Below are 27,803 nucleotides of genomic sequence, written 5' to 3' on the forward strand. Positions count from 1 at the left end.
CTGAGTCGGGTGTGGACTTGGAGAACTTTTATGTCTAGCTGGAGGATTGTATATGCACCAATCAGCACTATGTATCTAGCTAATCTGGCAGGGACTTGGAGAAGTATTGTTAAATGACTTTAATATTAATAATTAATTTTAAGCATGCATAATCATATATTTAAAATAATCCATAATTCATAATGGTATCCTATTAATAGTATCATTGATAATTATTAAAATCGATCATTGATGTTTAATAATTAATCATATTATTACTCCTAATACCGCAGGAGGTATACACCTACCTGTGATGTTGTTCCTAATATCCAGGGACGGAGAGCATAATTTTAGTTTTAATAACGCAGTAGGTGTACACTCACCCTGTGACACTGATCCTAATATCCAGGGGGGTAGAGTATGACATGACTCCCAAAATAGCAATGAATAGACAGCCATCCGGGGTTATTGCTCCTAATATTCACAAAGAAGCATATAATATTACTCCCAATAACGCAGGGAGGGTACAGCTCTTCTGTGATATTGTTCCTAGTATCCGGAGGAGGAGAGGATGATAATAATTCCAGTATGCAGCTGTGTTTGCACACCCTGTGATATTGTTATTAATATCCTGGAAGGGAGAGGATGATATTACTCCCCGTAGAGCAGGAGGCATACACCCAGCCTGGGATATTGTTCCTAATATCCATGGAGGGGAGAGGTTGATATTACTCCCAATATGACAGCGGGTGTACATCACTCTGTGATATTCTTCTTTATATTCCAAGGCCTAGAGGCTGATGTTACTCCCAGTATCACCGACACTGTCCACCCCCGTATGATACTTTTCCTGATATCGGGAAGGGGAGTAGATGGTATTGATCCCCATATCGCAGGAGGTCAACAGCCACTCTGTGATATCTTTCCTAATACGCAGGGAGAGAGAGGATAATATTATTCCCAATATTGCAGAAGATGTACACGCTCCTCCGTGATATTGTCCTTAATATTCCAAGGCACAGAAGATGGTATTACTCCCAATATCGCAGAAAGTGTACACCCCCCAGTGATGTTCCCATGATCCAGGAAGGAAGAGGATGATATTACTTTCAATATCGCAGGGGGTGTACATGCCCCTGGTGATACTGCTCCTAATTTCCACCTGGGAGAGGATGATATCACTCCCAATATCACAGGGGTTATAAACACTCCTTTGATATTGTTCCTAATATCCAGGTGGGGAGAGGATGATATTCCTCCCTATATTGCAGAGGGTGTACACCCATCTTTGATACTGTTCGTAATGTCTCGAGAGGGAGATGATATTACTCACAAAATCGTAAACACACTGTGTGTCCACCGTGGATCCTAATATCCAGAGAGGGATATTACTCCCCAAGTCGCGGGGTGTGTCCACCCCACCTGTCACATTGTTTCTTATACCCAGGGAGGAGAGGATGATATGGCTACCAATATCGAAGACGTGTACAAGCCCCCTGTGATATGGTTCCTAATATCCACATTGGGAGAGGATGATATTACTCTCAATATCACAGGGGTTGTCTATCCTGCCTGTGATATTGTTCCTGCTATCCAGAATAAGAGAGAAAGATAGTACTCTCAATAGTGCAAGGGGCGTACCCCCTCACCATGTGATATTGTTCTCAAGAGCTAAAGGAAGAGAAGATAATATTATTCTTTGTACTGCCGGGGGTGTACACCCACTTGTGATACTGTTCCTAATATCCAGGGAGGGAGAGCATGATATTACCCCCAATATCACCGTGGGTGTACACCCACTTTGTGATACTACTCCTAATATCCAGGGGGTAGAATATGACATTATTCCCAATAGAAGAGCGGGTGTACATGCACCCAGGGATATTGCTCTTAATATTCAGGGAAGGCAAAAATGATATTAAGTGCAATATCGCAGAGAGTGAACAACCCTTCTGTGATATTGTTCCTAATATCTGGAGGGGGAGAGGATGATATTACTTTCAAAATCGCAGGCTGTGTACACCCACCCTGTGATATTGTTCCTAAAATCCAGGAAGGGAGAGGACGGTATGACTTTCCATAGAGCAGGAGCTGTACACCCACGCTGGGATTTTGTTCCTAATATCAAGCGGGGGAGAGGGTAATATTACTCCCAATACAGCAGGAGGTGTATATCCCCCCTGAGATATTGTTCTTGCCATTCAAAACAGGAGAGGATGACATGACTCCAGATATAGAAGAAAGTGCAAACCACCGTGTGATATTCTTTCTAATATCCAGAAAGGAAGAAGAGGATATTAATCCCCATATTGTAGGAAGGGTACACTCACTCTGATATTTTTCCAAATCTGCAGGGAAGCAAGAGGATAATCACATTCCCAATATCGCAGCAAGGGTTGTACATACCGGTGTGATATGGTCCTTCATAATGTTCCAAGGTGGAGGGGATGATATTACTACATAAATGGCAGAAAGTGTACACCCCCCAGGGATATTGTTCCCATGATCCTCGTGGGAAGGCGATGATATTACTTTAAATATCACAGAAGGTGTACACGCCCCCAGTGATATTGTTTCTAATTTCCACATGGGAGAGGAGGATATGACACCCAATATCGCAGGGAGTAGAAACACTCCTGGGATACTGTTCTTAATATTCAGGGAGGAAGAGGATGATATTACTCCCAATACAGATGGGTGTACACCCGTCTGTGAAAGAGTTCATAATTTCTAGAGGGGGAGATGATATTACTCACAACATCAGTAACAGGCTGTGAGTCCACCATGGATCGTAATTACTCACAACATTGGTAACAGGCTGTAAGTCCACCATGGATCGTAATACCCACAGGGGGAGAAGGGCTGGCTATTACTCCCCATATCGCGGGGGTGCGGCACCGCCCGGGATATGGATCATAATAGCCACCCTCACAATATCACAGTTGGGTGTATACCGCCTGTAGTACAAAGAATAATATTATCTTCTCTTGCTTTAGCTCTTGAGAACAATATCACTTGGCGAGGGGGTACACCTCCTGCACTATTGGGAGTAATATCATTCTTTCTTTTTCTGGATCGTAGGAACAATATCACAGGCGGAATGGACAACCCCTGTGATATTGAGAGTAATATCATCCTCTCCCAACGTGGATATTAGGAACCATATCACAGGGGGCTTGTACACTTCTTCAATATTGGTAGCGATATCATCCTCTCCTCCCTGGGTATGAGAAACAATGTGACAGGCGGGGTGGACATCCCCCGTGACCTGGGGAGTAATATCTCTCTCTGGATATTAGGATCCACGGTGGACACACAGTGTGTTTACGATTTTGTGAATAATATCATCTCCCCCTCTAGACATTATGAACATTAACAAAGACGGGTGTACACCCTCTGCAATATAGGGAGGAATATCATCCTCTTCCCGCCTGAATATTAGGAACAATATCAAAGGAGTGTTTATAACCCCTGTGGTATTGCGTGTACACCCCCTGTGATATTGAAAGCAATATCATCCTCTTCCCTCCTGGATCATGGGAACAACATCACTGGGGGGTGTACACTTTCTGCGATATTGGGAGTAACACCATCTTCTGTGCCTTGGAATATTAAGGACAATATCATGGAGGGGCGTGTACATCTACAATATTGGGAATAATATTATCCTCTCTCCCCCTGCATATTAGGAAAGATATCACAGAGTGGCTGTTCACCTCCTGCAATATGGGGATTAATACCATCTTCTCCCCTTCCAGATATCAGGAAGGGTATCACACGGGGGTGGACAGGGTCTGCAATACTGGGAGTAATATCAACCTCTCAGCCTTGGAATATTAAGAAGAATATCACAAGGTGGATGTACACCCCCTGCCATATTGGGAGTAATATTAGCCTCTCCCCTCCATGGATATTAGGAACAATATCCCAGGCTGGGTGTATGCCTCCTGCTCTACGGGGAGTAATATCGTCCTCTCCCTTCCAGGATATTAATAGCAACATCACAGGGCGAGTGAACACAGCCTGCGATACTGGAATTATTATCATCCTCTCCCCCTCCGAATACTAGGAACAATATTACAGAAGAGCTGCACTCTCCCTGCAATATTGGGAGTAATATCATATGCTCCTTCCGTGAATATTAGGAGCAATATCACTGGGTGGCTGTCTATTCATTGTTATGTTGGGAGTTATGTCATACTCTACCCCCCTGGATATTAGGATCAGTGTCACGTGGTGAGTGTACACCTACTGCAATATTAAAACTAAAATCATGCTCTCCGTCCCTGGATATTAGGAACGACATCACAGGTAGGTGTACACCCCCTGTGGTATTAGGAGTAATAATATGATTAATTATTAAACATCAATGATCAATTTTAATAATTATCAATGGTACTATTAATAGGATACCATTATTAATTACGGATAAATATTTTAAATATATGATTATGCATGCTTAAAATTAATTATCAACATTAAAGTCATTTAACAATATCATTAGTTCTTAATATTATTATTTTATTATCAACATCACAGTATTGATTTAAGTAACATTAATTGCTGATATCATTATTTTATTATTAACAATGATATTACTATTTATTATTAATACTAATCGTTAACATTTTTAACCAGTATTAATTTTTACCACCTTTACTGTGATTATTAATATCAATGATTACTATTAATTTTTATTATATTTATTAATATTAATAATTAATAGACTTGTTCCTGATATCCAGCAGGGAGAGAATGATATTACTCCCAATATGGAAAAACGTGTACACCCCTCTATGATATTATTCCTAGTAGCCAGGGGGTAGAGTATGACATTACTGAAACTATCGCAGTGGGTGTACATCCCTTTGGTCATCTTGTTCCTTATATCCTGGGTGGGAGAGGATGATATGACTCCCAATATCGCAGGGAGCATAGACCACCCCCATGATACTGTCCCTAACATCCAAAGGTGGAGAGGATGATATATCTTCTGATTTTGCAGGGGATGTACACCACCCCTGTGATATGGTTCCTAATATCCAGGGAGCGAGAGGATGATATTAGTTTCAATATTACAGGAGGTCTACACTTCCATATTGTTCCTAATATCCAGGGACGGAGAGGACGATATCACTCCCAATAGAGTAGGGGATGTACACACCTTCTGTGACATTGTTCCTAATAGCCAGCGGGGGAGAGGAAGATATTACCCCCAATATGCCAGGGGGTGGACACCCCCTTGTGATATTGTTCCCTATATTCTGGGAGGGAGATGATGATACTAGTGGCAATATCGCAAGGGGTGTACACACCCACTGTGATATTGTTCCAAATATCCAGAGGGAGAGAAAATTATATGACTCCCAATATCACAGGGGGTGTATATCCTCCTGTGATATTGTTTCTTATATTCAGGGGGAGAAGATGATATTACTCCCAATATTGCAGGGGTTGTGCACACCTCCTGCGATATTGTTCCTAATATCCCGAAGGAGAGAGCATAATATTACTCTCCATATCGCAGGGGGTGTGCAACTCCTTTGTAATATTGTTCTTAATATCCATGATGGGAGAGGATGATATGACTCCCAATATCGCAAGAAGTGTACTGCCGCCTGTGATATAGTTCCTAGCATCTAGGTGGGGAGAGGATATTACTGCCCATATCGCATGAGTTGTAAAACCCCTTCCATATTTTGCCTGCAATCATGAGGAGAGAGAATGACATTACTCCCAACATCGAAGAAGGTGTACACCCCCTCTGTGACACTATGCCCAATATCCACTTTCAGAGATGATGATATTACACCCAATATCACAGGGGATGTACACCCACACTGGGATATTGTTCCTTATATCGAGAAGGGGAGAAGATGCTATTGCTCCCAATAACGCAGGGGCTGTGGCTGTACAACCCTCCTGTGATATTGTTCTTAATGTCCTAGGGAAAAGAGGATGATACTACACCCAATATCTCAGAGGGTGTACACGCACCCAGTGATATTGTTCTTAATGTACTTCCACCTCCCACCAGCATGGATATCATTCCTAATATCCACGTGAAGAGAGGATAATATTATGCCCAATATCACAGAGGAGTGTACACACCCTCTGTGGTTGTGGTGTTGTTCCGAGTATCCAAAGGTAGAGACGATGATATTACTGGCCATATCACAGGGGGTGTACATCTTTCTGTGATATTGTTTTTGACATTCAGTGGGGGAGAGGATAACATTAATCCCAATATCACAGAAGGTGTACAGACCCCTGTGATGTAGTTCCTAATGTACAGGGAAAAGAGAAGAATATTGCTCTCAATATCGCAGGGGGTGTAACCACCCTGTCCCCTGTATATTGTTCCTAATATGCAGCGGGATGGAGGCTGATAGTACTCCCAATATCCCAGAAGGTGCACACACACCTGTGATATGGTTCCTGATATCCAGCGGGAAAGAGGCTGATTTTACTTTTGATATCGCACTGGGTGTACACCACTCCCAAACCCGGGGTATCATTCCTAATATCCAGGCAGGAAGAAGATGACATGGCTGACGATATCGAAGGGGGTGTACACCTCTTCGGTGACATGGTTCCTGATATCCAGGGGGTGAGTGGATGATATTACTCCCAATAAAGTGTTAACCGTACAGCCACCCTGGGATTTTGTCCTTAATATCACAGGGGAGAGGTGATATTACTACCAATATTGCAAGGGGTGTACACCTCTCATGTGATATTGTTTCTGATATCCAGGAAAGAAGAAGATGGCCTTACTACCAATATTGAAGGGATGGACAGCCTCCATGGGATATTGTTCTAAAGATACAGAATGAAAGAGGATGAGATTTCATCCAATATAACAAGGGGTGTACACCCCGCCTGTGATATGAATCGTAAAACCTAGAAGAAGAGAGAATGACATTGCTTCCAAAAATACACGGGTTGTACACCCACCCTGTGATATTGTTCCTGTCCACTAAAGGAAGAGATGATGATACTACTCTCACTACTGGAGAAGGTACACACCCCCCTGTGACATTGTTTCTCTTAACTTGTGGGGGAGAGCATGATATTACTTCCAGTATGACAGTGGCTTGACACTCAGTCTGTGATATTGCTCCTAATTTCCAGTAGGTAAAGTATGATGTTCCTGCCAAGAGAGTAGTGGGTGTACAGCCGCCCTGTGATACGTATCCAAATATTCAGGGAAACACAGGACGACATTACCCCAAATCTCCCCAAAAGTGTACACCCATTGTGTGATATGGTTCCTAATATCCGGAGGTGCAGAGGCTGGTATTCGTTCTCCTATTGCAGGCTGTGTACACGCCACCTGTGAAATTGTTCCTGATATCCTGAACAGAAGAGACTGCTAATAATGGACACACATTGCAAGGAGGAGTAATTGGCTATTACGATCCACATCGCAGGGGGGTGATGCACCCCCCACGATATGGGGAGTAATAGCAACCCCCTCTCCCCCCATCCCCCCCGGCTATTAGCTCCACATTGCACGGCAGTTCAGGACACCAGCCCTGCCCCAACCTTGACCCAGACAGTGGGTGTCATGAGACCACCTCAGGGTGGGTGGCAGCTCAGCTCTAACGTATCCCTGCTGCCAAAGATCAACTGTTCCTGCCAGTCTGAATCTGGTCACAGGGTCTCTCTTGGTGAGACAGATGAGCATGAGGCAGACACCCTGAAATCTAGCACGACAGAGCTCAACGCCCCCATGAGAGGCACCATAGCATGCAGACTTTGCAGACATACTAGCGAAGGCCACAGCAGGCCCTGAGTGAGGAACAATCTGACCAAGATCCTGGGGTCCTGCCACACAGCCCTTAAACCAGGGACTGGAAATTGTTTCCCTAAAGAGCCAGGAGTCAGTATTTTCAGCTTTGCCAACTGATCTTTGCCTCAAGGATGCAACTCTGCCATGGCTGCACGACAGCAGCCTTCTGCAGGTGGCCTGTGAAGAGATGGGCATGACTGCACCCACATCAAACTTTACTTATGGACATAGAAACTTCTCAGTGTCATGAAGTGTTGTTTTTTTATTTGTTCAACCATTTGGAAATGCAAAATCCATTCTTAATTCACGAGCCACAAGAGCAGGCAGGGACAGGCTGCCCCTTGCCGACCTCTGGAATGAGCTTAGAGAAGGAAATGACAGGCTGGGCCAGTGCAACCTCCTCACTACAGATTCGCTGCAGGAGGGGTCCTTCTTAGCAACCACTTCTTATCCATCTTGGCTCCAAGTGCAGTTCAAGTGGAGAAAGAGAGAATAGAACTGGCCTCAGCAACAAGAAGGAAGGAGATACAGGGTCAAGCAGCCGTGTGGATCGATCACACTCAACATTCACACCAAGGAGAGCACAGGCAGGACCAGTCGTGGGGGCCAAAGTGGAGGCTCTCTGGGGGGAGGGACCTCTGGGTGGGCAAGATTCTCTACCTAAACCTCATATAGAAGCTCTACACAGCAGTAGTTACAGAAAACACACACTAAGAAAAAGGCCAAAATAAAAATAGGACACCAAGTTTGGCCAACAGGGTCTCACAAGTCAGTAGGTAAGAAATCCCAGGAGGGCCCACCAGAGGAGCTGGGGGTGGGTTCCTGCCTGCAGGGGGCCTGGGACACCCCATTCCCACAGACGAGGACCCAAGCTTTGGGGAGGAAGCTGTCAGAGTCACCCAGTGAGCTGATCAGAACTGGAGCCACAGAGCAGGTAAGGAGCTCTGGCCACGTCCCCATGAGGGCTGAGAATCTGGGGTGGGGACAGACCCCCAGGGGCAGATGCAAAGAGTAGACCGCGGGCCTTCCTCTTGCCCAGAGGATACTCAGCTCCCAAGGGACCGCCAAGGCTTGGAACCCAGGGACACACCACCTGACCCTCACGCCCAGGCCTCCTGGACCAGGCAATGTACAGTACAGGCAGGCAGTCTGGGCTTGGGGCTGAGACAGGGGTGGATGGTCCTGCTAGGCAGGCCTCCTTCTCCCTACCAGCTGTGCTGGTTGCACTGTAGTTTTGTTCTGGCAACATATTGCTGCCCACTTTGGCCACACCAGTCCCTGGCTCCCTGGCTAGGCCCAGTGCTGTCCAACCCACCTACACAGGCCCCACACACCCAGTGCCCATCAGACTCCAGTCAGCCAGGAGGACCCATGCTCACCCCCTGAAGTATCCATGGGAGCCTGCATCCCACAGGGACACACAGCTCAGGACCAGCCTCCATGGGGGACTCTTGGTTGTGGTGGTAGGGGCGAGGTGGATTTGACCTACAGCCCTCCCATCCTGGCTACTGCGCTTTGTGGGGATCATTCAGTCCTGGGAGCTTCCTGGGGACCCCAGAAGGAAGAGAACAGGGTGGTCATGGCAGCCTCAGCTCCAGGCTCTGGGTCCAAGTGCAACAGTCCTTTGGCTCTGGTTTCATCCGGGTGGTAACAACAGGTCATGTCATTCACACAAGGATTGGTTTTGATATAATGCATCAAGGGACTGTGGAGGACACAGATCAGCCTCCAGACCATTTACACCTGGTGGCTTAGCCAGTGCAGGCTGGGGAATGGAAAAGCTGACTCCTGACCTCCCCACCTACCCTGCTCACCAGATGCCAGTAGCGGCCAGAGATCCCTGACTTCAGGCAGAGGCAGGCAGCACAGTTGCTGCCTCTTTTGATCCCATCCCAGGGCCCACAGGGCCTGGAGAAACCTGGCAGGGGCTGAGTTGGGAGAATCAGGCAGGGGGATGCCAAGTGAAGAATGTGAGGGACTGGGTATGAGGGGCACTAAGGGCACAGGGTCTGCTTCCCCTGGGGAGGTGGCAGTGGGACATGTAGTAGCCAAACCTTCACAGGCCCCACCCTGCTGCCAGGCAAATGTGGTGCCCATACCCACCCCAACGGCTGCAGGAAGGTTCTTCATCAACAAAAGGGGAAGACGCACCCACACCCACATAGGCATTGGTGCCCACAAACATCAGAGAAGAAAATTCCTGCTGTGCCCAAGGTGTGGGGAAAGGGGCAATGTCCCCTTCCTCCCCATGGTGGGTCCAAAATTACCTGTTCCTGCCAGCACCCCCACCCCCAACTCCACAAGCTGCTGACCTCCACCACGTGCCATGCCACATGCCAAGAATAGCTCAGCAGTACATCCCAAATGGTGCTATCCTGCAGCGGCTGTGCTGGGCAGGGACACGTTTCCTAGTCACAGAGGTTTTCTTTCTTTCCCACTCACTGGCCCTCTGCCTCGGTTTCCCCCACTGTGGCAGAGTGTAAAAATCCCATCTTGAAGGCTAGGAACCCAGAAAGGTCACCACACCTGGTGAAATGGGGGGTAAATCTCCGTGCCTTGGACCTCTTGCTCCAGGACTGATGTCCACTGGGACATGACCAGGCCAGCATCCTGGGGAGGGCTGCATTCTCTGCCTGGGGAACCTTGCTCCCAGTTAGGGATCACTGGAATTGAGGTCCCTAATGGATTGGGGGAGGCATAGGGGTAGAATGGAGGTAGCCCCATCTTATGGGCCTGTGTAGACCCCAGAAAACAAGCACTGAGTTCAGACTCTTGTCTAAAGCAGCCCAGGAGGTCCAAACAGACTGCCCCAACCCCAGCCCTCAGCCAGGAGCAGCTCCGCCCATAGCTCACTCACTGGTAAATCAGGTTGACTGGGCTGCCTGCCCTTCCCCAATCCCCCTCGCTCACCAGGCAACAGCCTCCCTGCTCGTGGCTGCCAACCTGCGGATGGCAGTGCACGCCCCCTTCATTCTGGCTTCTCAGCTACCCACCAGGCCATCCCTCTCTACCAGGCCACCTGGAGCCTGGCAGTGTGCATGCGGGATGGGCAGCACCTGGAATACTTGGGCCGGCTTGGCTGGGGCTGCGGTTCCTGTGCAGGGTGGAGTTAGTGCCCCATCCCATTCTCTGGCCCCATGACCCCTCTGAGAAGACCCTCCACATACTGCCAGGCCTTGACCACCAGTAGCCCCACATCCAGGAGGCATCGACGTGCTCACCTCTGATTGGCAGTGGACATGCAACCCTGGGGTAGACCCCTTAGAATCCCAGGTATGAGAGAGCTAGGTGAGGGCAAGGGTGGCATCAGAGTGAAGGGGGCCTGCCCCTCCACACCTGTGGGTATTACTCGAAAGGTGGAGATGAGAGATTGAGAAAAGAAATAAGACACAGAGACAAAGAATAGAGGAAGAAAAGTGGGCCCAGGGGACCTGCACTTAGCATACGGAGGACCGCACTGGCATTGGTCTCTGGAGTTCCCTCACTATTTATTGATCACTATCTCTACTATCTCGGCAAGGGAGATGTGGCAGGACTACAGGGTAGTGGTGGGGAGAGGGTCAGCAGGAAAACATGTGAGCAAAGGACTCTGTGTCATCAATAAGTGTAAGGAAAGGTGCTGTGCCTCGATGTGCACGTCGGCCAGATTTATGTTTTACTTTACACAAACATCTCCGTGCAGTAAAGAGCAGTATTGCCGCCAGCATGTCTCACCTCCAGCCATAAGGCGGTTTTCTCCTATCTCAGTAAATAGAATGTATGGTCAGGTTTTACCCCGAGACATTCCATTCCCAGGGATGAGCAGGAGACAGATGCCTTCCTCTTATATTAACTGCAAAAAGGCCTTCCTCTTCCACTAATCCTCCTCAGCACAGACTTTTTACGGGTGTCGGGTGGGGGATGGTCAGGTCTTTCCCTTCCCACGAGGCCATATCTCAGGCTGCCTCAGTGGGGAGAAACCTTGGACAATACCCAGGTTTTCTTGGGCAGAGGTCCCTGAGGCTTTCCGCAGTGCACTGTGTGTGTCCCTAGGTACTCGAGACTGGAGAATGGTGTTGACTTTTACCAAGCATACTGCCTGCAAACACATTTTCACTAAGGCACGTCCTACACAGCCCTAAATCCATTAAACCTTGAGTTCATACAGCACATGCTTCTGCGAGCACAGGGTTGGGGCTAGGGTTACAGATTAACAGCATCTCAAGGCAAAATAATTTTTCTTAATACAGATCAAAATGGACTTTCTTATGTCTTCATCTTTCTACATAGACATAGTAACAGTCTGATCTCTCTTTCTTTTTCCCACACAGAGAGTGTCACCACTGTATGTCAGCCACTGGGGGACAGGCTTCAGCTTACACCCACCTTCCAAATTCCACCCTCTCACCTTGGCAGAAGCTGGCCAGGAATTGGGGCCAATGGATGGGTGGGGTCTGCACACGACACCGTGTTCAGGTCCCCATGATGGCCTCACACATGGGTGGTAGCCCTGCAGTTCCAGGTGCCACACACACACCAGCCCCTGCTCGGGCCCTGATCTTTGAGGAGGGGGAGCAGCAGAACCTGGGCACTGACCCCACAGTGCCACTCACACCCACAGACGATTCAACACACAGGCATCAGGTCTCAGTCCTGGCCACCTCCCCCTGCAGGGCCTCAGCTCTTTCCTGGGACTCACGTGGTCCTTCCTCACATGCAGCTCTGGTAGGATGCATTGCTCTGTACCCAGGGGCTCTGAGGTGACAATGGCCACGGTCATGCAGAGTGCAAGGGCACAAGCTGGGTGTCCATTGTGGGAACCCTGACTGCAGCACTCACACACTATCATCGGGCATGCTGGCCCCCAGGCTTAGCTAGGGCACCAGCGGTAGGAGTGCACTGCTATGGACTGCAGGATGACAACTGTCACCTCATCTTTATGTTCTCCTGCTGGTGTCACTCTGTGCTTCTCATGTCCTTGTTGTAGGATTCAGGGCAGACTCTCTGAACACTTTGTGGGAAACAGCAGAGTCCAGCAGAGAAGAGGAGAAAAGCCCAGCTGCAAAGATGAAAAAATGGCAGGTGTGACATGGGCCCCCATTCAGATTCTGTATTTAAATGAGGTCTTCCAGAACACCTGCTCTCATTGGATAATACTTCAAATTATATATATATATATTTTTTCTTCTTTTCTTGTCTTTTCTTTTCTTTTTTTTTTTTTTTTTTTTTTTTTTTTTGAGACAGAGTCTCACTCTGTAGCCCACCCTGGAGTGCAGTGGCATGATTTTGGCTCACTGCAACCTCCACCTCCCGGGTCCCGGTTCAAGCAATTCTCCTGCCTCAGCCTCCTGAATAGCTGAGATTACAGGCATGCACCACCATACCCAGCTAATATGTTTTTTCTTTTTTTTTCTTGAGACAAAGTCTTGCTCTGTCACCCATGCTGGAGTGCAGTGGCACCATCTCGACTCACTGTAATTTCCACCTCCTGGGTTAAAGCTATTCTCCTGCCTCAGCCTCCCGAGTAGCTGGGACTACAGGCGCCTGCCACCACGCCCGGCTAATTGTTTGTATTTTTAGTAGAGATGGGGTTTCACCGTCTTAGCCAGGATGGTCTCGATTTCCTGACCTTGTGCAACAGAGCAAGTTCACCTGGGTGACAGAGCGAGACTCCGTCGAAAGAAAGAAGAAAGGAAGGAAGGAAAAGAAGGAAGGAAAGAAGGAAGGAAGGAAGGAAGGAAGGAAGGAAGGAAGGAAGGAAGGAAGGAAGGAAGGAAGGAAAGAAAGAGAAAGACAGAAGAACAATATAAGCCAAATTTACTCAAAAGAAATAAAAACAAGATGACAAGTCAATGGCACTGAAAACAGAAAATCAACAAAAGAACTCAATAGAACAATAGCTGTTTCTTCATAAAGATCAACAAAATTGGTAGCTATCAAGCCAGGCTAACAAAGAAAAAAAGAAATCACACAAATTACTGTAAGGTGAGTACAAAAGTAATGGCAATTTTTGCATTCTTGGAATTTGCTGTTTGATACTGGAATACCCTTTTAAATAAATGTGGTTATGTTATTCATCACTATAATGGGCACTTCTTGCCTTTTTTTTTTTTTTTTTGCTAATGACTTGTTACTTATTTATTTTAGACTATGGAAATGATGTCAGACAAAAAGCAAATTCAAGCGACTTTCTTATCCGAGTTCAAAATGGGTCCTAAAGCAGGGGACACAACTCACAACATCAATGCATTTGGCCCAGGAACTGCTAATTAATGCACAGCGCAGTGGTTCAAGAAGTTTTGCAAAGAAGACGAGAGCCTTGAAGATGAGGATCATAGTGGGCAACCACCGGAAGTTGATAACGACCAATTGAGAGCAACCACTGAATTCGATCCTCTTACAGCTACACGAGAAGTTGACGAAGAACTGAATGTCGACCATTCTATGGTCATCCAGCATTTGAAGCCAATTGGAAAGTTGAAAAAGCTTGATAAGTCGGTGCCTCATGAGTTGACCAAATATTTTAAAAATCATCGTTTTGAAGTGTCATCTTCTCTTATTCTATGAAACGACAATGAACCATTTCTTGATCAGATTGTGACGTCCACGAAAAGTTGATTTCATACAACAGCCAGCTCAGTGGCTGGACTGAGAAGAAGCTCCAAACCACTTCCCAAAGTCAAACTTGCACCAAAAAAAGTCATGGTCACTATTTGGTGGTCAGCTGCCGGTCTTCTGATCCACTACAGTTTTTGAATCCTGGTGAAATCATTACATCTGAGAAGTATGCCAAGCTAATCGATGAGATGCATGGAAAACTGCAGCACCTGGAGCCGGCACTGGTCAACAGGAAGGGCCCAGTTCTCCACAACACCTGACCACATGTCATACAACCAGGGCTTCAAAAGTTGAATAAACTGGGCTATGAAGTTTTGCCTTATCTGCCATATTCATCTGACGTCTCGCCAACCAACTACCACTTCTTTAAGCATCTTGACAACTGTTGGCAGGGAAAACACTTATACAACCAGCAGGATGCAGAAAATGCTTTCTAAGAGTTCATCGAACCCTGAAAGCATGGAATAAACAAGTTTATTTCTCATTGGCAAAAATGTGTTCATTGTAATGGTTTCCTTTTTTTTTTTTTTTTTTTGTTAGACAGAGTCTCACTCTGTAGCCCAGGCCAGAGTGCAAAGGTGCAATCTCAGCTCACTGCAACCCCTTCCTCCTGGGTTCAAGAGATTCTCCTGCCTCAGCCTCTTGAGTAGCTGGGATTACAGGCACATGCCACCATGCCCGGTTAATTTTTGTATTTTTAGTAGAGACAGGATTTCACCATGTTGGTCAGGCTAGTCTCAAAACCCTGACCTCCTGATCCACCCACCTCAACCTCCCAAAGTGCTGGGATTACAGGCGTAAGCAACTGCGCCGAGCCCATTGTAATGGGTTCTATTTTGATTAATAAAGATGTGTTGCAGTCCAGTTATAAAAATTTAAAATTCATGGTCCAAAACCACAATTACTTTTGCACCAACGTAATCATATAAGAATTAAAAGAGACCTTTATATTACAGAGCCCATGGATGATAAAATAATAAAGAATATTACAATCTCCATAACCCACAAACTTGTTAACTTAGACCAACTGGATGAATTAAAAGACACAATCTATTAATACTAAAACACAGGAGAAACAGGTAATCTAAATATATTTATATCTATTAATAAAATGGATTCAATACCTAATAACCTTACAGAACACTTATATATTCCAAAAATCTGACATATTTTCATGTTATTCTAACTGGTGGGATTCAGGGATTTCCATTTTGATAAGAACATAGATGAGTCACAGACACTTAATTTTAGTGCTCATTGGTCAGGGAACCTATGTCCACAATAGGATACTGTAGAGCAATGCGTTATGGAGAATTTAGGCAAGATAATATGATTTTCAGAGTTAAAGGAAGACAACCTGTTTTATGTATGGTAATTCCTCATAATATCATAAGGGATACCATATTTAAACTTTGGGGTATCCCCAGGTATTATTCTTATTGGAGCCACATGTGAATTTCAGACATAGAGGCTTCCCAACTTCGGTGGCTTTCAACAAATGTGGAAGTTAATTCCCAACCCATTTTGTGGAGGCATAAAATTCAATGAGCACTCATTTAACCTTTTATTTTAAATATTATTTTTGTAAACTTTGCATTTCCAATTAGGTGAAATTTTAAACCTGTTTCAGTTCTTATCCACTTCCTCCCACCCCCCCACCCCCCCGAGACAGAGTCTTGCCCTGTCACCCAGGCTGGAGTGCAGTGGCATGGTCTCGACTCACTGCAACCTCCGCCTCCCAGGTTCGAGCAATTCTCCTGCCTCAGCCTCCCAAGTAGCTGGGATTACAGGTGCCCACCACCACGACCGGCTAATTTTTGTATTTTTAGTAGAGATGTGGCTTCCCCATGTTGGTCAGGCTGGTCTTGAACTCCTGACCTTGTGATCTGCCCACTCGGCCTCCCAAAGTGCTCGGATTACAGGCCTGAGCCACCGTGCCCGGCCTCTCCACTCTTTTTAGGCGGAGGGGAGTAAGGGTTGCTTTAAGTTAGGAGGGACTCCCATGTATCCAACCAATTTGTGTAAATTTCTTCCTTCAGAGTTCTTCAAATCAGCATCACCATTGTTAAAGGCCTCCCACATGGTAACAATTGTGCTACAGGGTTTTACGAACATGAAGTTTATGTTTGGCTGAATTAACTTCCTTGCTGTGGCACAAGGGGGCCATAGGTGTTTTCACCAATTATGAAGCAGGTTCACTGTGCAATGGCTACCAACTTTTCTGAGTACAATGAGACCAAACACATTCATACATAAATTCCATGAAGTGAATGTATTACTTACAAATAGCAAACAAAAGACAACAGAAGTCTAGGATTCAATATGAACCATTACCACAAGATCAGGAAGGCTACCCAGAGCAGATGGATGGAGTTTTGACTGTAAATGCTTCACTTGCACTACAACTGAGGGACCCCAGAAAGCAGCCCACCTTGGGTTTTCTCCCAGGATGTGGTTTGCTGGATACAAGCGTTAAAGGTCATTTTGTTTCGAGCAGGGACTATAGCAGAGCCTGGGCTGTTCTGACCAATGTCACTTGATTATCAGGATACTGCATTCCCAGCATATCATACCATTATCTTGAGAACTACCAGTAAGAAAGGGAGGAAAATTGCCCTGCACCCTTAAAACTGAAAGATCAGGATATTTGTTGTGACAGAGGCACAGACAGTAGCAACAGAGTGTTCTTGTGAGCCATCTACTAGTTCTCTTGACTGGAGCATGGCACCTGACTGCTTTTCTCTTTCCTTTCAATGGAAACTGTCTCAGAATATTTTGAGTTTCTACATCTATAGTGTTGCGGCACATGATCACTGGCAGTGTAGACTCTCTGCATGGCTAAAGGAAAGAGTTCAGGAGCCCATCAACCCACATTGGAGGAGACCACCTAATCCTCCAGAGTGCCACTCCATCTTCCTGGGGTTAGCTCCACATGCAGTAAGGCCATTATGTCTAAGGCCGTCAAGACTTGCAGTCCGAAGATTAGACTTTTGACACGCTGATAAGCAGCAGTGATAAGGAAAGCCCACACACTGGCTAGGAATTTTTCAATGAAAGCAGCTGAGACGCTTCTTCATATGCTTCAGTAGGGGCTAATATCAAACTCTTTCTTCCCATTTTCTTTACTCATCAGTGCCTGAACCATGAGGCACCACAGATGTACACCTCATCAGGAGGGTGTATGGGACAGCAACAAGGGGAGCAGCAGCACAAGCAACAAACAAGGCCACTACTTCTGCCTACATAATAACTATTGTCTTGGAGTGTACAATAATTAATAATGTTCACATGGCTGCCCTAAGCATACAGAGATGGTGACCAGAGTAGATGCAGGGACTACACAGATACAGGCTGATTCTTGCTAATTAGGACTTAAGTGTTGACTTATGCGCTGTGCTTTTGTGCATTAATAAGCCAGGGCCTCAAAACTGCCTGCTAAGCACAGGCCAAATGTCATGCTGAGGTGCAATTAAACATTCATGTCTAGGAGATGAGAGCATTTTAGTGTGGGAGAAGATGACAACACCTGAAGACCACAAAACACTGTGCAGACCAAACGGAAAGCCCATCGTCAGCTCACGGTTCTGACCCAGGTGACTGCTGATGTGTTATGGAACCGTCAGCCGACAGCAGGTAGGTCAAGTTGAGCAGGTGTCCTGCATGAGGGCTGGTCCATTCCATTTGTGTTGCCAATTGTTTCAATAGCGTCTCATGCACCCCACTAGAGACGAAGGAATTAGCACCCTACTTTTACTGGCACCGTTAAATGCATGACCGCATAACATCTATTACTAAACAGACAAGCCAGACATCAGTTATTAATTACATATAAGAGGATGGTGTAAGCTCCCACAGGCCCAAACAGGGATTAACTTGGGAGCAGTGTGGTATAGCATTAAAAAAGTGAGGATGCGTTTTTTTTTTTTTTTTTTTTCTGGAGACAGAATCTCGCTCTGTCACCCTTGCTGGAGTGCAGTGGTGTGATCTCGGCTCACTGTAAACTCCGTCTCCCAGGTTCATGCCATTGTCCTGCCTCAGCCTCCCTAGAAGCTGGGACTACAGGCCCCCAACACCACGCCCGGCTAATTTTTTTGTATGTTTAGTAGAGATGGATGGGGTTTCACCGTGTTAGCCAGGATGGTCTCGATCTCCTGACCTCAAGATCCGCCCACCTCGACCTCCCTAAGTGCTGGGATTATAGGCGTGAGCCACCATGCCCAGTCGAGGATGTTCCTTTGCTCCTACAGGAGTATGTGATTGGTTTGACTGTTGGCTGGTAGGGAACTGAATCATGTGACACAGACTGGTAAGGACTGCAATACTGTAAAACACAATATATAAACTATAATACCATAATGGTGTAATACTATCTACTACAACACCAAAGGCATTGATGAAATGCCCAACGCTATCATATGTGACTGACAGACTAAATGCTTCCTCCCTCAGATTGGTTACAACATATTGTCCTATCACAGTTTTCTCTCCTTCATTCAAAGCGAATGATCCAAGTAACAGACAGAAATAATAAAGAATAAAGGACAACAAAGGCAAAGAACTCATGAGATGATACTCTATGGTAAACTTTATGTACTTAGGAATTAATACTAACTCATTATTAGCAAAGAATAAACATCTTTACATCAAGAGTAGTTTTTCCTTTAATAAAAAAAGGTGGAATGTGTATAATGGACAAGGGATAATCAAAATTTGCCATATGAGGCTAGTAAGACAATCCTAAAAATTCACAATCATTATTCACTGGTCCATTAATCACAGGACATTACACACAAATGAAACTTACCTGGCTGGGCACAGTGGTTCATGCCTGTAATCCCAGCACTTTGGGAGGCCGAGGCTGGCAAATCATGAGGTCAGGAGTTCAAGATCAGCCTAGCCCACGTGGCGAAACCGTCTCTACTAAAAATACAAAGAATTAGCTGGACGTAGTGACGGGCGTCTGTAGTCCCAGCTACTCGGGAGGCTGAGGCAGGAGAATTGCTTAAACCTAGGAGGCGGAGGTTGCAGTGAGCTGAGATTGCACCACTGCACTCCAACCCGGGCAAGAGTGAGACTCCATCTCAAAAAAAATAATAATGAAATTAAAAAATTAAACTTACCTACATATTAGAAAAACATCAAAATTCATCCATGAATCCAGCACATTATCAAACAAATAGACAAAAATTCTACCAACAAACTTGAGAAAATACCATTATCTACGAAATTCAAGTATTACTGCTTAAAGAGCATTTACAGAACTCTCACCTCAAGGTTTCCCTGCAAAACAAGGTGAAATGCATACTCAAGACTCTTTAAGAATGAGCCACTGATACAAACAATATACTTGTAACTTGTGTAACATTTCATACATTTTTTTTTCAAGCACTGCACGTTAATTAATTTGCATCAGGCCTTCCAAATTAGAAAAGTTTCATTTATAGAACTTCTTTCCAGTGGGAGTTTTCACATGACTTTTCAAGTAAATGTTAAAACTGAAAATATTAATATTCTTGCAGTTTCTAAACTATTAGAGTTTTAATCCTGTGTATGTTCTTGTATTTACAAGGTCCAGCCAGCTACAGTGTGCATTTTCATATGTCCTTGAGTGGCTACAAGAGAAATGAAACATTCCCACATTCTGGACATTCATAAGGTTTTTCTCAGGAATGAGCTGATGTCTTCAAATGGAACTAACACAACTGAAGGCCTTACCACAAATTTAAATTCAAAAGGCTTTTCTCCACTCTGAGTCCTCCCAAATCTTCAAAAACAGGAAAATCTGAAGGCTTGACCACATTTCCTACATTCTTAAAGTTTCTCTGCAGTGTGAGCTCTTTCATGTTTATGAGGGAATGGGAAAGAGTAAATGCTTTACCACATTTCTTACATTCAAGGGGCTTTATTTATTTATTTATTTATTTTGAGATGGAGTCTCACTCTGTCGCCAGACTGGAGTGCAGTGGCACAATCTCAGCTCACTGCAACCTCCGCCTCCTGGGTTCAAGTGATTCTCCTGCCTCAGTCTCCTGAGTAGTTGGGATTACAAGCATATGCTACCACACTCAGCTAATTTATTTTTAGTAGAGACAAGGTTTCACCATGTTGGCCAGGATGGTCTCGATCTCCTGACCTCGTGATCCGCATGCACAGGGCTTCCCCCCAACCCCCCTGTGGCTTTTTATATCCTTGAAAAAGAACTAAGACAACTGAAATGTGCCACCATGCCCGGGTTTTTTTTTTTGTTTTTTTTTTTTTTTTTTGAGACGGAGTCTCACTCTGTCGCCCAGGCTTGTGCAGTGGTGCTCACTGCAAGCTCCGCCTTCCAGGTTCACGCCATTCTCTTGCCTTAGCCTCCCAAGTAGCTGGCGTGAGCCACCGCGCCTGGCATTATTTTATTTTTTGTAGACACAGGGTTTCACCATGTTGCCCAGGTTGTTTCACATTGTTTTAATCCAGGCTGGTTATGAATTCCTGGGCTCAAGCAATACACACACCTTGGCCTCCCAAAGTGCTGGGATTATAGGCTGAGTCACTGCACCCAGCCTCTATATCGTGACTTATTTCATAGTGAGTAAGGTGACTGGAACCAGTGTAAGCTTTACCGCATCTCTTACATTCATAAGGTTTTTCTCCAGTATGAATTCTTTCATGGATGTGAAGGCAACTGGGGCGACTGAAGGCTTGGTCACATTGTTTACATTCATAGGGTTTTTCTCCAGTATGACTACTTCTATGGTTACAATGGGAACTCAAATGACTAAAGGCTTTGCCACATTGTTTACATTCATAGGGTCTCTCTCCAGTATGAGTGCTTCCGTGGTAATGAAGGGAAGTGGAACAGCTGAAGGCTTTATCACATTTGGTACATTTATAGGGTCTTTCCCAAGTGTGAGTCCTTTCACACATCTTAAAAGAACAAGAAAATCTGAATGTTTTCCCACATTCCTTTCATTCGTAGGGTTTCTCTCCAGTGTGAGTTCGTTCATGTATTAGACAAGAACCAGAAACAGTGAACGCTTTACCACATTGTTTATATTTATAGGGTTTTTCTCCTGTGTGAGTTCTCTGATGTGTTTCAACTGAATTGAGAAAATAAAAACCTTTCCCACATATCGTACATTTATAACTGGATTTCCACTGTGCATTATCACGTGTCTTCTAACACCTGGAACAGAAACGAAGAATTTCCCACATTGTTCACATTTACATTGCTTCTCTCCATATGGTTTGTATGCTGAGTGAGCTAGGATGTGCCTATTAAGGAGGGAATGATATATAAAGACTTTTCCACAAACACTGCATTCACACTTTTAATCCAGTAGAAATGTTCTCATTCAGATCAAGATTTGGAATTTAGCTGACAAGTTGTCCATACTGTCTACCTTCTTTGCTTTCACACAGTCTCTGTAACACATGATTTCTGTAAAAAAATGACAGGCACATTATTATTGGTTGCTTTAATAACTTTCTACTTATTAATAGGTCTTGGACTTACACTGCTACCAATACCAGGGAAAATGCATTTTTTTGTTTTGTTTCGTTTTGCCATGACTGAATTATTTGAAAGTAAATGGGTTACTACTGAAAACACAGATACCACCTGCATGACTATGACCAAAATAGTAACATTCATATACACAATTTTGTAGTACTATTTTCAAGAAAACTGTTTTCCACACACTGACTGCTACACTGAAGTACGTTACATTTTGGATGAAGTTTTTCTAAAAAGAAATAAATTTAAAGTGACTCTTACTTGTTTTGATTGCTTGTTTTTAAGTTCATGACATGCTAAGATTCCTTTAGAGGACTTTATTTCCTCTTCTCAGTGCAAATTATCTTATATCTTTCCCAGGTTTTTCAAAGTGATTTTCACTATTCTGGTCTTTCCATTTGTTTCCTAAAATGCAGACCCACAAAATTATCATGAATTATTACAAACTTTAGAAACATTACTAGATTTAATGTTCATTGTACACAGTGCCCATGCCTGATTTATTCACCAAATCATTCCCTTGCCACATTCCAAATCACAAATGGCACTGATGATAGGGAAACACTTCCGTAATTAAGTAAAATGTGTTGTCATTCTTACCTACAGAAGCCAGGTTCCTGCAGGTTTCCTGCATCACTTCTCTGTAGAGAATCTTCTGAGAAGAATCTAGCAAAGCCCATTTCTCGTGGGTAAAGTTCACAGCCACATCCTCAAAAGCCACGGAGTCCTAGAACATTCCACACATGTGGATAGAAGGATGGGTGGGACTGACAGCACTGGGAATCTATACTCAATTCATAAGCTGTTTACATGATTCTAAAATTTCCAAGCATTTATTCTATGACTTGATTGTCACAACTCTTACTCTGTTCACACATACTCCCTCCCACACAGCAGTACTAATGCTACAATTGAACTATTCAAAAAGACAACAGCAAAGTAGAAACGCCCATCTCATTAGAGAATCCAGGGAGTAAGATGTGCTGCTAGGAGTTACCTTTTAACTTCACTTTGTACATTTCTAGTATCTGTCATAATAAAGTCCTACCTGATGTGCATAAGTGAGTTAATATTATCATTCCCAAGACTACTTATTCTTAAAAATGCCTGCTCACAAAGTTCAATCTTTGTTTGTATTAGTAACTTACATTTTGAAAGGGATTCCACCAACCTAAGTAATAAGAATGACTCACTGCATCTAAATGGCTTATGCAATATATTTGCCAAAACTTTCTGCTGAAGGTCTATTATTTTGTGTCACTGCAGTGGTGCTTAGGGAACCAGACACCAAAACACAGTCTGAACACTAAGTGTTCAATGAGTTTCCCTGGTAGACAATATTTTACATGTGTTGTCACTTGTTAACTGGGGAGGTGAGCCTATTCCATGTGATTACACCAAGAGACAGTAGGCTTATTAAATGTAATTGAGTAGTAAATAAAACCAATAATTGATATTTAACAATACTAATACAACAATTTTTAAAATTTCTATTGCACAATGCCAAGGCAGAAAGGAATAAGAGGAAATATGACACGTTTTTTAAAATGACATTAATGTCACCACTTCCAGATGCTATTCCTATGAAATCACATAAATTCCAAAATCAGGTTTTTTTAGGCAAGAAAAACTACTTTTCAATACGTAGTAAAAATGACAAATGTCTAATGATTTTCAGTCATCTAAGAAGAGTGATGACTTGTCTAACATACTTCTAAGATTTTCAAACGAAAATATTCAGGACAGCACAGTATTAGCAAAGAGATAAGCAAGCAGACCAAGGGCAAAAAAAAGTCTTAAAGACCGAGCATTTATATGGAAAGTTGATGAATGATAGAGTAGGCACTGTAGAATAGAAAAAGAAATCACATGCACTTTAAAATATAAGGCAAACCAGGCTGGCATCTACTTGGGAAAATGCATTGCATTCTTCTCTATTCCATGAACCATAATCAACTTATTATATATTCAAATATGAAAGATAAAACCAGAACACTTTCAGAAGTCACAGGAAGAATTTTTTTTACGTAAGAAAAAAGTGATAAAGGAACAGACAAACTGAAACATGTTCAAATTTAGGGAATAAAAAGAAAATAGAGTGTACCGGGCGTGGTGGCTCACGCCTATAATCCCAGCACCTTGGGAGGCTGAGGCGGGCGATCACCTGAGGTCAGGAGGTTAAGACCAGCCTGGCCAACATGGCAAAACCCGGTCTTTTTTGTTGTTTGTTTGTTTGTTTTTTGAGATGGAGTCTTGCACTGTCACTTGGGTTAGAGTGCAGTGGCAAGACCTTGGCTCACTGCAACCTCCACCTCCCGGGTTCAAGCAATTCTCTTGCCTCAGCCTCCCGAGCAGCTGGGATTACAGGTGCCTGCCACCATGCTCAGCTAAATTTTTTGTATTTTTAGTAGAGACAGGGTTTCACCATGTTGGTCAGGCTGCTCTGGAACTCCTGACCTTGTGATCCGCCCACCTTGGCCTCCCAAAGTGCTGGGATTACAGGCATGAGCCACCGCGCCAGGCCTAAAACCCCATGTTTAGTAAAAATACAAAAATTAGCTGGGTGTCGTAGTGGGTGCCTATAATCCCAGTTACTCGGAAGGCTGACACAGGAGAATCACTTGAACCTGGGAGGTGGAGGTTGCAGTAAGCAGAGATGGCGCCACTGCACTCCAGCCGGGCTACAGAGCAAGACAGTGTCTCCAAAAACACAAAAAACAACAACAAAAAAACCCTCAGATATCCAGATAAGAGGATACAGATGTGTCCACTGTCATAAATTCTTCACCATGCTACAAGAGGGGAACTGACATTTTGGTGAAACTTTGTAACTCATCAATTTATCTATCACACTTCTATTTCACCAATAGCATTTACAAAGCTAAGTCCTTCAATTCCATTTGAAATTACCCTTAAAAAGAACAGATCTTTAAAACTTACTACACTCACTCTGGGGAAGAAATAAATAAAAATTTTTAGCAAATAAAATACATCAGTTTACCTTGCCTCTTCGGAAATAGTATTTTTATCTTTCAAGCTGTACTGACAAAATGTACCTTACAGTCAATGAAAAACTGAAACTCAAATAAGCGGACAAGATATTTCAAGGTAACAAACTCAGGGAGAGGCAGTGCTGACTCCAACACAGACCTTTCTAAGTGTCACGGCAGGCCATTCTATCCCTAGGGACACCCATCCTGTTCAGTACAGTACTCAGTGACCACCTAGGAGGCACTGGCACTGCTCTTTGTCCTCCTATGTGCCTGAAGCGCATTTTAATATTCAGGTTCTTGCACATCCTCTCTGGGGTGGGTTTTCCTTTGGGACAGTCTTTCTTCATAAGTCTGAGACAATCTAGAGAGCAGAAATCATTTCTGCCTTTTCCTCTGAATATCAGAATCCCATTAGCAGACCATCAATGTGTCTCCGAGGAATAAAAACTCAGGCTGGAGAAACAATTTTAATGACCTAACTTTAATGACATTACATTGTATTGTCCATTAATTTTAATGTCCTAAAATTTTAATGACCCTAAGGGGTCACCATTTTAGATGAAACTATACCAGGAGATTTCTCTAAGGCTAAGAGCATCCAGCTGCTCCCCTGTGAGACTCTACCAACTACCTCAGGCTGTCCTTGGAGATGACATGACCCTGGGGCTGATACTCACTAGACCCTCCAATAGACATGGCCACTGTGGGTATCCTGGGTCATCCCCAGACAGTTCTAAAATGCCAGGACTAGGAAAAGACAGGAGGGTGGCTGAGGACACAACACCCTGTCAAGTTTTCACGGGGGGACCTCAAACTAAAGACATGTTGGTAATATGTACACTTAGGAAAGATGAAAAGAAGAGAGGCACAAAGTTTTTTTTTTTTTTTTTTTTACAGTAGAGTGTCAGATGATTTATTCTCCGCTTTCCTCTCACGTAAAATGTTTGGAAACAGAAAAATATTTTGGCCAAGGTGGCTCACGCCTGTAATCCCAGCGCTTTAGGAGGCCAAGGGGGGCGATCACTTAAGGTCAGGAGTTCGAAACCAACCTAGCCAACATGGCGAAACCCTGTCTCTACTAAAAATACAAAAATTAGCTGGACGTGGTGGTGGGTGCCTATAAGCCCAGCCACTTGGGAGGCTGAGGCAGGAGAATCGCTTGAACCCGGGAGTCAAAGGTTGCAGTGAGCTGAGACTGCACCATTGCACTCCAGCCTGGCGACAGAGCAAGACTCGGTCTCAAAAAAAAAAAAAAAAAACATATATACACACACACACACATATGTATATGTATATATGTATGGTTTGCTTCCTCATTAACCTTATCAAAGCCTCTCATTGACGCCCCTCCTGTGGACCCCAAACCACAAACCATGACTGCGGTACCCGGTTTATGAATCGCTGTTTGCTCAAACATGCCGTTTAACGTTTTAACAAAGCCTCAGGTTAATTTTAGGGGGAGAAAGGTGGGACTGGAAGCTCCATGAATCACAGCTCCTCCCACGCTGGAACCACGCACACGGAGTCTGGGCTCTTCTGGATCACCCTCCCGTGGTCACCGCACTACCTGGGTGGGGGAGGCGCGGGTTTCCCGAAGAGGGCTCCGGCCGGCGGAAGTGGCGCCCACAGGTGCAGACAGGACGCAGGGGTCCCGCTGCCCGCCCCGCCCGGCCGTGCACAGAAGGGGACTGAGGCCCGGCTGCGCCGCGGCGGCTGCGTCCGCAGGTTCCGCAGCCCATGGCTGGTTCCAGCAGGTTTCAACCCGCCCTCTTCCCCACTTAGGGAAGCCAGGCGCAGTCCACTCACCATTCCTCGGCTTCCCGGGTGTCCTGGCGTCAGCTAGGGATGTGCCAATACCCGCAGGTCACAGGGTGGCAGAGGCTGCTGCAGAGCCACCTGGGCCTCCCAGAGCCAAGAAATAGCAGCGGAGACTAACAGAAAAAGCCTACTGTGGCGAAGGCGAGACAAAGCGCCCGCCAGCCAGATCCCGGAAGCCGCCCTCTCCTTTCCGGCGGGGCGCCTGATTGAAGGGTCCCCACCCTAGCGCCCCTGATTGTATGAGGCTTCAGGCCCCGCCCCCTCAGGCCCTGAGTGACAGGAGACTGGGATCTCACCTGAGGCTGGATGAGGCCAGAATGACCTTTTTGGCCTAGCGGTTTCTAGGGGGTGTGTCCTTCCTGCGCTGGGATCTGACCCTGCAAGGAGGACATTCACATTTAACCTTGTATACAAGGTTATAGCTATGTGTGCATTATATATATATAAAATTGCAAGCAATATAATGACAATTCTGTAACTGCCCAGTGGGTTTACCTTGCCCACTACCTAGACAGAGCCGATTTCTCAAGACGGGGGAATAGCAATAGAGAAAGAGTGATTCACGCAGTCGGCTGTGCGGGAGACCGGAGTATTTTATTTTATTTTATTTTATTTTATTTCATTTCATTTCATTTCATTTTTATTTTATTTTTCTGAAACAGAGTCTTGCTCTGTTGCCCAACCTGGAGTGCAGCCTCGGACTTTTATGATTATTCAAATCAGTCTCCCTGAGCATTTGGGGATAAGAGTATTTAGAAAGTTTATTTTGCCAGGGTTGGGGATGCTTGTGCATGACAGAGCATCAGGATGTCCTGATGACAGTTGCCCAAGGTGGTCAGAGCACAACTTGGTTTTGTTGGCGATAAATGCTCCGTGCGGCAAAGTGAAACCAGCACTCAAGCGAAAGTTTTCTCAATCTCAAGAGCACACGGAACAAAGGAAAGCAGGGGTTTTTATTCCTAACGCAATCCCTACCTCTGGCATGGGCTGGGCCAGACCTCAAGATCAAAACTGACCCGGTTGGCTATTTGTGAATATTTTCCCAAATAAGGAAGGGGGAGGGGAATGTGAGTTACAACGGTGGGACGTGTGGTTTCGAAGGGAGAAATGGGTGCAGAGCAGG

General features: G+C 44.9%; 1 pseudogene; it reads right to left on the reverse strand.

Annotated features, from left to right (window-relative positions):
* Positions 1-20,796: 20,796 nt before the first annotated feature.
* LOC119622721 (uncharacterized) lies at positions 20,797-26,783 on the reverse strand (annotated as a pseudogene).
* Between the last annotated feature and the right edge of the window lie 1,020 nt (positions 26,784-27,803).

Source organism: Chlorocebus sabaeus, chromosome 23, assembly GCF_047675955.1.
Source record: "Chlorocebus sabaeus isolate Y175 chromosome 23, mChlSab1.0.hap1, whole genome shotgun sequence".
Lineage (NCBI taxonomy): Eukaryota > Metazoa > Chordata > Mammalia > Primates > Cercopithecidae > Chlorocebus > Chlorocebus sabaeus.